Source organism: Erithacus rubecula, assembly GCF_903797595.1.
Source record: "Erithacus rubecula genome assembly, contig: scaffold_340_arrow_ctg1, whole genome shotgun sequence".
NCBI classification, from domain to species: Eukaryota; Metazoa; Chordata; class Aves; order Passeriformes; family Muscicapidae; genus Erithacus; species Erithacus rubecula.
This window is the reverse complement of record NW_027635992.1, coordinates 557-12,666: the sequence shown is the minus strand read 5'-3', so window position 1 is coordinate 12,666 and position 12,110 is coordinate 557.

The following is a 12,110-nucleotide window of genomic DNA, read 5'->3' as shown; positions in this document are numbered from 1 at the left end:
TTCTTTATACATAATACTGAAATATACGGAAACAATAATGGTTTTCTCCCCATTATTTTGTGATTGTCCTTACTTTTGTAGTAGTAGTCTTAATTTGTTTGACATGAGTGATGCCTTTTTTAGGCTGAGTATATTTAAAGGGGGAAATCTCTAAGATGTTTATCAAAGAAGCACCAACAAAAATTTTGATTCAACCTCATTTCAGCTAATGTGAATTATTGAGAGTAATACATATAGAGATGTAAAAATGGTCATGAGATAGATTCTCTGGCTTTACTTGTACATCCTCAGTGTTTGCTGTTTTACCTTGCAGGTAGCACAAGCACATTAAGCTTTGGGTTATATAATTAAGCATATATTCCCATAACAAGTCTTGTCCAAGAGTCCAATGCCTAGATTATCCCAATTTGGCCCAATTCAAGGTCAAAAGTTTTATTTCTAGGTGCTGTGATCAGACCTACATCCTTATTACCCTTTACTCCCATTGAACATCTGGAGGATGATTCCATCTGCTTTGTTTAACCATTTCCTTTATCTTTTTTGCTTAATAACAATTAAGCTCAATTTTTCTATTGATTATAAAGCAACAATTTTGCTAATATAGTTACAATTTAATTAGCACGAATCGTATTTATAACACATGTATGTCCAGGAAATAAGCAGATTATCTCACTCTTTTTTCTGCTTTCATCCCTTTCTATTTTAGTTGGGATGTACATGGTACTTTTGTCCAAATATACTTAAGACTGTCAGCATAGGATCCTGAAGGATAATTTTATGTTAGTTTTAGGAAGAGCTCATGTGGACATTTTCATTCAGCTTCTCACAAGCTGCACATTACAACAGCCAATTTATTTCTACAATCTGCATCAGCTCCAATACCTCAATGCTGCCTTGACATCTACAGTTCAAACAAATCCTCATTTTGCTTGCTTTTGAACTTAAACCAGGGAGGAACCTTGGCCTCAGACAGAACATGTCCTTGTAAGACAAATCAGAGTTGCTGAACAATAGACCTGTGGCTTTATTTTAAAAATAATTAAAAAGAGAAAAAAACCCCAAACCACTCAAAAGACAAAGTCAAAACACAGATTGCCAGTGCTTTTCCACCTACTTCTCAGGGGTAAAAGGTCACTTCCTCCCCCTGTTTTAGTCACCCTCCTCAATGCCAGTTAGACTCAGTATTATTATTAGACTCAGGATGGCAGCACTGTAATGATACTGAATTTATTAGGTCACTGTGAGGTTTCCTGGCAGACAGTATCATCCTACATAAAGAAAATTCCTGTGACCTTAGTAAGAAATCAAAAAATTGGTTAGTTGCTATAGCTTTCCTTTCATCCCTCTGATTAGAGAATATTATTTCATAGAAGCAAGCTCTTAATATTCCTTCTCAGTCTTCTGCATTCTTGTTTAAAAAAATCCCCAAATAAACCAAAGACCCCATAACCCCAAAAACAAGAAAACAGGAAAACCTCCGGAGACCCAAGACACCAAAACTCAAACAAAACTGAAAAAACACCACCAACAACACAAATCAAAGGATGGTGTAATTCTGATTTATATATGAGAAAAGGAAAACAAAAATTACTAAGTTGTCTGTGCTGCTCTTCATACATCACTTGGGAGCAAACCCAGTTATAAAAAATGTAGTATTTCACAATTACCCTTTCTGCTCTAACCCCTGCAGGTTTAGCACAGTTTGGGTGATGTGCAACAATTAGGTTATCTACACTAGCACTTTCCCTTCGGAATAGGCATGGCCAGTAGATAATTTGCTCTGGACAGACCACTAGTAGATTCTTTTGCCAAGTGTTGACACTACGTGGCTCTTTTCTGTTGGAGAGGATGAAATGGTGAAACCTTACAAATATGAATACATAAATTCTGAGAGCTAGGTTGAAATGAAAGCCACTTTCGAGACACCAAGCCTCAGTTACTAAATAACTAGAAGACAATAGGATAGCTAGCTGGAAGCAATCCCCTCTTGATGAAACAATGATTCCTGCTGAAAGCAGGTTCAAAGGTCAAGAAAAGATTTTGTTAGAGTTTAAAGTACAACACACTATGGTAATACGAAGATTCTTATAGGCTGTATGTAAATGTTATAGAATTTGTATCTTGTATTAGATTGGTTAGGAAGAATTAGAATATTCAGCAGAGATTTATTGTATTGTAAATGGAAAATCGCTCTCTTATTCTCCTCTCTTCTCTTACTCTGCTCTTTTCCACTCTCCCTCCCTCTCTCTCCCTTTCTTTCCCCTCTCCCTTCTTTCTTATTACCCCTCACCCTCCTTTCTCCTCTCATCCCCCTCCTGCTTCTCTCGCCTCTCGCCTTCCTCCTCCCTTACTCTCCTCTCCCTCCTCTCTCGACCCCACTCTCTCTCTTTCTCTCCCCATCTTGCTCCGAGCTGCTGGCGGCAGCTCTTAGCAAGATTTTCTATGCCTACGCCCTCACAATAAACCGCAACTGTAACAGAACAGCCTTTGTGGAGCCCCTGAGTTTGTCCCGGAAAAAACCGTCCACCGCGACAAAGAGACCCCCCCACTTTTCAATAATACAGTCTTGCCTGACTGCTCACTGGATGTGGGAGGAGTTCTGGAAACTGGCTGAAACAGGTGTGTGCTAGGAGAAAGCAGGGCCTTCCCTCTAAATGGAGCTAATAAGCCCCTCCCTCTGAATTCGTATAATTTTGGAATTAAGGGGCCCTCAGGCAAAGATATGGGGATAGGAATAACGGTTCTTTACTACTATATCTAACAAAACAAATAAAACCACAACTATGAAATTAGCAACAAAGAGAGCAGTAACAGTGTTCCAGTCCTTTTTGTCTGAAGGCTCCCTTCCTGTGCTGCAGGCACCGGTGGTGGGCAGGGGCAGGTCCCGGCAGCTGCAGGAGTGCTGGGGGTGATAGCAGCAGTGTCCCAGATGGGAAAGGGATGGAGGAGAGACTTTTGCTCACACTGTCAGTCCAGGTGCTCAGCAGGGTGCTTGGAGCACTCAGCAGAGTGCCTGGTGCTTGAGGCGAGAAGGGCCTAGCCAAGAGGGCTTTCTTAGCATGCCAGTGGGGAAAATTCCATAGAGAGGAAAGGGAAAAACCCAACCCCCAGCAACCATTTCATTTAATCCTTTACTAAAGTTGAAATACAAATTATTTATATGATTAATAATTTAAGAAAATATATTCATTATCCTTCTTCAAAAAGCTTATATGAAAACAATATTGCAGTGAGGAATTTAATTCTCAAAGAACACAGCTTGCAGGGCCATAGCATAATTTAGTCTAAAGACAGGCCCATGACACTTAAGTTCATAAATACTACATTTTCCATTGCTGAACACATCCCCTGCCAAAATCAAGTTTTCTCCAGTTCTGCCCTAAAGTCTCACAATATAGATCAAGATTACATGTCAGTTCTTAAAAATATTCAGCCACCACAGTTCCTTTTCTGATCAAAACCCATGAGCAGGATGGACAGCTGTAGGCTGACCATGGATTTATTTTTACTCAGCCCTGCTATCTCTTTGTATAAGTAGATGATAAAATTAGATGTTGGCACTTGAAGAGATTTTGAGTTCATTTGTGTATGCATGACATCTGATTCTCAGGCCCTAGGGACTCTCTGCTACTACAGTATTATAATGGGCCTTTATAAATTACTACCTTATTTTGATGGATTGCTTTTAATGGCAATCCATCAAAATAAGGTAGTAATTTATAAAGAGCCCTTATAATGCTGTTGTAGTAAAGGTGTGAAGGTTTGGCTGTAAATGTGAATCAATTTTGTTCTGCTGTTAGTGGGAATTAAGTCACCATAAATGAAAGAAAATCTTGCCTTATCTTCAAATTTGTGTAGTCATTAAGAAGGGTTTTGGTTTGTTTGCTTTTTGAGGTTTTCTTACTACTGAGAACAGATTCTCACAGCCTCTACCATAGCAGCCCAGATCCTGGAGTCCTGTGCCATTTTCTGTGCCTGTGCAATTTGGAAAGAAAAATTTTCTAGCAGAGAGGATTGGAAAATAGCAGGCTCAATTTAGGAAACTCAATATGGCAACCCTTGCTCTCTAGGTATACAAAGTCTGTGTTCATAACTGAATATGCCTTGTCCTGAGGAGAAGATAGGAAAGCATTTGCAGTGCTGTGGATACTGGTGAGACTCAGGGAAAAAGCAGTTGAGTTTTCCCAAGCTACTCAAAGAAAAACGGAAAGGAAAGAATTAATAACAAAGCTAGCACCTGCTGTTGTGGACAGGAGTGTGCAAGAGACGTGATATTTTGGTAAAATTGTGCTTACAAGAGGTGCTGCCTTCCTTGGACCAACGAGCTTATTCTATCTGTTGGTTCTGCAAACTAGTCTATAAAAAGGTGTCTGCTTCTGCAAGAAATTGCTTCTTCTGCTTTACAGAGGAAGCCTGTGGTGCTGTATTCTTTTGCTGCTCATAGCCTTACAGCAATACCATGCTGCTACCAATTACTATTGAAAAATAGCTTTGAGTGGTCTTGTGTGTTGCAGAAATTCTTCCTAGCCTTGCACTCTGTTGGCCCTGGTTAGGACCAGTGTTTGGCTCTTGGGATGTTACGGAGCAGTCACTGAAGAGCTGAAGGGTTTAAGTGAACGAATCCTTCAGACCAGCTGGCAAAATATGGGATGAAAATGCAAACAAGGTTTATTTCTATTCGGATAAAGTTGCCATTCCTGCAAACAGACTAAGGATTGGAAACTGGATTGAAAACAAGGCAAAAAAAATGTTATCAGTTGTTGGTAGTTACATGAACCTTTGAGTGTCTGTTCTCCACATGGTTGGAATCAGCATTTATTTTTACTGACAACAACTTGTAACTACTGTAGTTATTTTCTTATTAACCCAATCACTGCTTTTCCCTGGTATCACTTCCCTGCTTTCTGCTGTGTCAGCTTGACTGCTGCTAGGTTAAACCTGAGTCCCCACACTCAAAATTTGCCAAGTTGTTTTTTTTAAATGTATACTGAGATAAATTTAATTGCAGAGCAATGCAGAGAGCTAATCACTGAACAACTCCCTGAACAAAGAGAATCCCAGAAATCCAAAGCCCAGCAATGTTGTTTTAGTAATTTGCCACATACCTGCTCTGAGAGAATAAAGCACATTTACTGAGATACTTGTAAAGGAGTTGAATTTCTCTTTTTGTCTTGAACTTAATGGCATGAACAGTCAACACTTATTATAGCAGATACAGAGAGTGAAGTAAAACCAAGCAACCAAGTTCAGGCAATAAATGCTTTTCATTTTCCCAGTAATTTTATACATTTGATCTCTATGTTGTAAACATTCTTTCATGGTGATATTAAACATACTTCCACTTCTGATAGTTGCACAATAGTGCCTCTGTTAATATTTTCTATGAATTAAAATCTCTAAACTTGTACACGTCAAAAATTGATCCAATATTTTGAATGGCTAAGATGCAGATCAGTTTACAATACCTTTTTTTATAATTTATTAATATACCATGGCATTTTTAAAGAGATAAATATTTATTCAGAGCTTTTTGTATACTTCAGAAGATAACGTTTTGAGCCTTGTGTTGACATCAGGGAGCTCGTTATCATTTTCATCATAACAACAGTGATAACGATAACCACTTGTTGGGGGTTGAGTGTTTTTCTGTTACTGTGTCAATTGAAAGAATTTTTCCCATTATCATGCCAATGGAGCTGGCCGGGTTACACCCAGGGTCTCTGATGACTCCAGACAAAGGGGTCAGTGGCAGCGGCTCCCGGAGGGGCCTCTGAGGCTTCCAGAGGAGACTCGTGTTTCCAGCGAGCTCAGAGCAGGACACCCCATCTTCAGCCCCCGCTGGGGAACACAGGAGAGCCAGGTCTCTGATCAGGTCTGTGATCACCTGCCCTGCATCTGCCCCGTTCCAGCCTCCTGCCTCTGCAGACACAGCTGATCCCCCGGACACACACGGTGAGCGAGGAGCCGCCGCTCCAGCCCGTTCCCACCCGAGACCGGCGTGGCCGCTGCCGCCCCCTCCCACCTGCGCTCCCGCCTGCCCTCTGCAGCTCTGGATTTTGTTCCAGCTGCAGGACTGGGACCAAGCACAGAGACAGTGTGCCTGCAGCTAAAGGGACTGGAACCGAGTTATCTGTTCTGTTCTGTTAGCAATTTTAACAACTGCTGTTGTTTTTCTGCTTGTACGGTTAGATATATTAGTAAAAGAACTGTTATTCCCAGCCCCTTATCAGAGTCCTTGATTCAAACATTTATAATACTTGGAGGGGAGTGGAACTAAAGTCTCTGATTCAAAGGAAAACTTCTGCCTTTATCGGCAGACACCTGTCCTTTCAAACCAGGACACCAGTTCATGTCTAACAAGAACAGGTGGCCAGAGTGCTTTATATGTATTCAATTTTTTTTAAAAAAAGTAAGTACATATCAATGATTTTCATAGACTTTTCATTAGTTTTTGTCATCTTCCAAACAGTTCTTCTGCTCATTTCATTCACATTTATCAATCTTTAATTCTGAAGAAAGGAAATCAGTGACATTCTCTGTTACAGACGTAATGAGCTGACTCTCAGAGAACCAGCACATCAGAGCTGCTCCTGGGAGCTGTCCACGTCCTTCTGAGCATCATCATTCTTCAACAAGAATCAAAACAATCCTGATTTTTGAAGACATTGTTTCTATACTCCCTGATTTCACAAATGTCACACACAGACATGCCACAGTGCTTTAAATGCTGATTGTTCTCTCAACTTTGGAGTTTTATCAACAATCAGGAGAAACTGATGACTGCATAATTAATCCACTTTGTGGAAACATTTAACAACTTGTGGAAGCAAATATTATTGTTTGAGCTGAATGCATATTTACTTCAACAAACTGACAGCTGGATTGCCAGAGTGAAGCCAGTGCAATTCCTGCAGAATCCATAGTGCACTCAAACAGGCAGGAAGTTTGCTCCTGCATGAATACTGTCCTGTGGAAATTGGGGTGAATGGGGAGCTGCCTTCATCTGCAGATACAGAGAGTTTCAGCTTCAAACCCTGAGAGCCACCTAGCTAGGAGGAAGGACATCCTTTTACACTGTGGCAAGAGAATAGAGAGAGGAGCTGTCTCATGGGAACTATTATGTTAACCAGTTTGTTACAAGTAAGGTGTTCTTGGTTTCCATATACAGTTGGCTGGTTGCCAGCTACATATATCCAACCCTCATTATTGATGGGATTCAGTACCCTTCATCCTGTCTATATACCTCTGTGCTTTCCAGGTTTCAGGGTCTTTGGAGGTTTCTCCTTGTATCATGCAGTTTCTACATTTGTTATTTTTACATTAAAAGTTCTTTGTTTCTCAGGAACTCCATCATTCCCATCTCTCTCTATATTATGCTACAGATTCCCTGGCTGGCCCAGTTCTGTTATGACCATCCCCAGTGGCCGTACTGTCCTAGTTTCCTTCAAACCAAAACCTTTCTTTATATGTTACTCTGGATTGAGGAACTTTGAAATCACCTTGTTTTACAAGCCACTTCAGAGCTGCAGTATCAGCACCTTAAAATTGTAATAGTCACCTTTACTCCCATTCTTTATTCTGTGTATATCCATTGAAGGAGTTTGAAGAAGTTCCTTTTACAAGGCTCTGCACAAACCAAAATGTCACTCAGTTCAGGGAAGCTGCCTTTGTCACATTGTGCTTGTGAGATATCCTGTGTTGTCCTCCATCACCACCACAGTGGAAGACATCCATGGAAGCTCAGGACAAGAACATCAGTATTCTTTGGCAAAATAACCCAGAAGGAGAGATGTTCTGATCCTAATAGTTCTAATCATCCTGATCTCTATTCATGGTCATGTTTTGGGAATTTACTTCTGAAAAATTGCTTTTAAAAAAAATTCATGTTCTAGAAACCTTCTTTGGAGGGAGTTCCAGAAGACTCTTGTGGTCAGAGTATGGAACCCTTTTCCCTCATTTTGTGGAAGAACTCAGGTGACTTGTGCTGACTTCCTGTAGTTCCTTGCAATAGGGCAGTGACAGGCACCAGATTTCTGCATTTTTACTGTCCACTCACCAGAGACCTGACCTTTCCTTGAAGCAATGATCTCAATATTAATTCATTACTCATGAATATTAGAAGAGAGGAAGAAAGGAGCAGTAGAATGGTGGAAAATTAAAAAGAAAAAAGGTTTCTGACAAGCTGTTATAGGGAAAAAGGTTTAACTGGGATGGTCTTTCTTGGGAGCAATGAACAAGCAGCACAATAGCAAGTGACAATTCAAGTTCATAGTCAATAAATACAAGAGATTACAGTTCGGAAGAAGTAATTTCAACTGTTTGGGCACCTTACTGTGTGTTCCATTAATGGCAATGTAGTGATATTTGCATTATTAGCGACTCCTTAGCTGGGAAGGCTGGTCATATAGGCAGCAGCCATTGAAGAGCAACAACATGAGGGGGTACTTGGAGAGTAGGAGGAAGATACCAGAGATTTATTGACATGAAAATGAAATATTTGAAATATAATTACATGAAGAACATTAGTTTTCCCCCTTGGATTATGTTTTGAATAATGAGGACTGTAGTACCCACAAAGGAACTGTAAAGTAAGTAACAGCCAATAACAGTTGTCTTTAGTCTCAAGAAGGGACAAGATTTGAAATGTAGTATTTGATTTAAATGGTGTCTCTCTGAATTTGAGAAGGAAAGAAATTAAAATGTATGTAAGTCAGCGAGACCATATCCCTTGCTAGTGTCTACATAGATGAACTTCTAGTTCATTTCAAGGCATTTGTTTTGATTCATTCCAGCTGTGTTGTGCAGAAGTCCCAGAAGCACTGGGCTATCTCCCCTGCATGTATTTGCGTTTGGGTATGATTTTCAGTAAACCACCCTCCTGCATCTCCAGTGAGGGAATGACATTTACCTTGTAGCATTTGGACCTAAGGCTGCCTCTCCGGGAGCAGAGAGGGCCCAGATGGTCAGGGAAAGATGCATTTTACAGGTCTCTGTTCCTTCTCTGGCTCAAAGCACCATCACCAAGCACAGTCTAAGCAAAGAGCAGATTTTGAATAAGGTACTGATTGCCCAGGCACTGCTGTGCTGCACAGCCTGTCTGGAATTTGCTGTGAGATTGGTTTATTTCTATAAAGTATGCCGCTCTGTTATATTAGGGTTGCTAAAAGACAAAATTTCCAGAAGATAAGTTGGCCTTTAAAATCAAATGAGTGAAAACAAAAATTTAATTCAAAGTTTAGTACTTCTGGAAAGATTTTTTGATGTAGGCAGAAGGACTAAATTCACTTTGTTCTGATCATTTTCCCCTAAACACTGGCTTGCTGGGATTGATGGAGGCTGAATACCCTCTGCATCCCATGGGAATTTCCTTCAGTTGTCCTGCTGCTATCCCAGCTATGACCTGGAGGCCCTGCCATCAGGACATCCATCCTACCTGTTCTCCTATCCTCACATGTGTAAGGTGTAAGGGGAAATAGAAAAAGCTGAAATAGATTATTTTAAAACTAAAGCATTTTCATCCTGAGTCTGCTCCTGGGTGCCACTCAAGTACAAAAGCCAGAAAGTGTGACATGCAGGTTGTCCAAAATTGCTGCCTCTAAAATCTTTCAATCTGTTTAATATCCAAAGGCTATTCTGCCATTTGACTGTAACTCACAATGGTGCTTCAAGACCATTTTAAAATTGAAGACATTTTTTAAAATTCCAGCCTCTTCCCCAGCATCTTCACTCTGGGTTGTGGTGATGTGAATTTAAACAGTGTTTTAAGGGTTAAATGGCCAAAGAAAAAAAATGTTCTGCAAATGTAATGCCTCCCTTGTAAGGGAGATCTTCCTTCATGATCATGCTTGGCATGTGTCTCAGTTTAGAGAAAAGTTTAGGAGAAAATGCTCTAGAATGAGAGTTTCCTCTACAAAAATGTTTCTAACAATGCCCTTTCTGCCAATGAGATATTAACACCAGTGGATGAAAGTTTAAAGAACTGACCATTTATTGACAGAGTGCCGACATGGCATGGGAAAAAATTGAGGAAAAATGCTAGATATTGAACTGTCAGACTTTGCTCTCCCCATACACACACACACACTGTAACAACAACAAAAAACCAAAACCAAACCAAACCAAAACAACAACAGCAACAGCAACAAAACCAACAACAAAAAAACCCCAAAAATTCCTCAAAATGCAAAACAACAGCCAACCATGTGGCGGGGAGGAACAAAATGGCACCTGGCTTCTGTCTCATGGAAGAAAAAACCAAAAGGTTCACACAGAAGCTCAGGGGGAAAAAAGCCAAACAGATGGGAACATGGTGAATCTCTGATGTTGGTCTCCTCATCACAGCAGATGAAGCTGGTGGATTTAGTGTCCTTTTGTTTGTGGGTTCAGCTTTTCTGAGGTCTGGGGCTGGGATGGAGCAGTTCCTTGGCTCCTTGTTGGTCCTCTGCTTCTGCCATCAACTCTCTCATCTCAGACCAAAACCAAACCTAACATTTCAGAGAAAAAAACCAAAAAAACCAAAAACAAACAAACCCCAACTTGTGGAAGGCTTGCTGTCAAAGCCTCCAAGGTCAGGGAAATGAAAAAAACTTCTTGCCTAAGCTAACAAATCCAAGCCAGCTAAGCAACAAAGTCTGCCTGTCTGCAGGGAACCACAGACACCTGCCTGGGAGTGAAGCTTTGAAAAAAGCTGGCACAAGAGCTCCCAGGTGCAACCTCTGCCCTTGGACCCATCCTAAAGCTACAGCAACCATTACTGGGTATAGAGCAGACAATTAGTGAATAGAGTGTCATCATAAACCACCACAAGGCAGCATGGAGCAGGTAAGGCTAGGCTCTTCCTTGTTGGGGACTATCTTTGCCAATGGCTGGGCATCTGGGCATGCCACTAGTGTAAATCCTTCATATTTATTTATTGTTTTCCAAAGCATATAGGTTCTTCAAGCTCTTAATTGATTTTAAAAACAACAAAGCCATTTATAAGTCCCAAAATGCACTGACAGTCAGTGGGATTCAGGGTGTGCTTCTGGTTCTGACAAGGAGCTCCTTAATTACCAAGGGTATCTGAATGATATGTTTATCAGGTTCCCACTGAAGGATACCCTGGATATCTTGGTAAGAGAGGGACTGAGACACTCTGAACAGCCAACTCGGATAGTGTGGAACATACCTAGGTTTTTCATGAAAACTCAAGAAATAAGTAAACCAATTCTAAACCAGCCAACAATCCCAGCTGAATCCATCTTTAACTACTAAAGGAGTTGGTGAGCAATGCATCTGTCAGCACAAGCTGGCAACTTTCTGTGCCCCAAGTCATGCCTGTGGCTCCCAGAGCTGGCACTGGTCTTCAGCAGACACCAGCCTTTTGAGCTCAAGAAGATGCTGTAACGTTGCAGCGTGATTATTTTTGCCCCTGCAATGTATGTAGAGCTAAGGCACAGTCTGCATGGATGCACCAACCTGGAAATGTGCTCAAGTATGCAGTGCTGCATAGATGAGCTACCCAGAGCCAGATTAAGAGTGTAGTGGGAAAAGTGTCACACTTGCAAATCACATCCCTTTGTGGCTCACTTAAAGGTAATCAATCATTCACAGTCTTGCAAGAGTAGCTGCCTGCACACCACCACCTCTGTGACTTGAGCTGGTCTTTATCAAAGCAGCTTTTTGAAAACTGGGAATTATTCCTAGCTAACTTAATACTTGGTTTCAAAGTTGTCACTTCATAGCTATTATCTGTAAACTTTAGCCAGTCTTTTTAAAAGTCCTTTCTTTTACATTTCAAATTGATATTTTTCATTAAGTGTTTTCATCACTTTCCCCCCAACCCCTCACACTCCACAAATGGAAAGACAGATTTCTAGATCTTTTGAGACCAAATACCCTTCAATTCATATTCCACAAAGTACTTTTGCATATTTTAATGGAGCAGGTAAAAACATTTTTCTTGATTTTATGATGTTTTAATTGAGGTGAAAATCCATAGCTGAGCATTTTCATAAAATGAAAATTAAAAATATGTGACTAGGCTTGAAACATTTTAATTCCAATCTCTCTCATTTATAACACTTGCTTTCTCTTTTTTTAGAAGAGTGTTTTCAAAGGCAAAAGGAAGC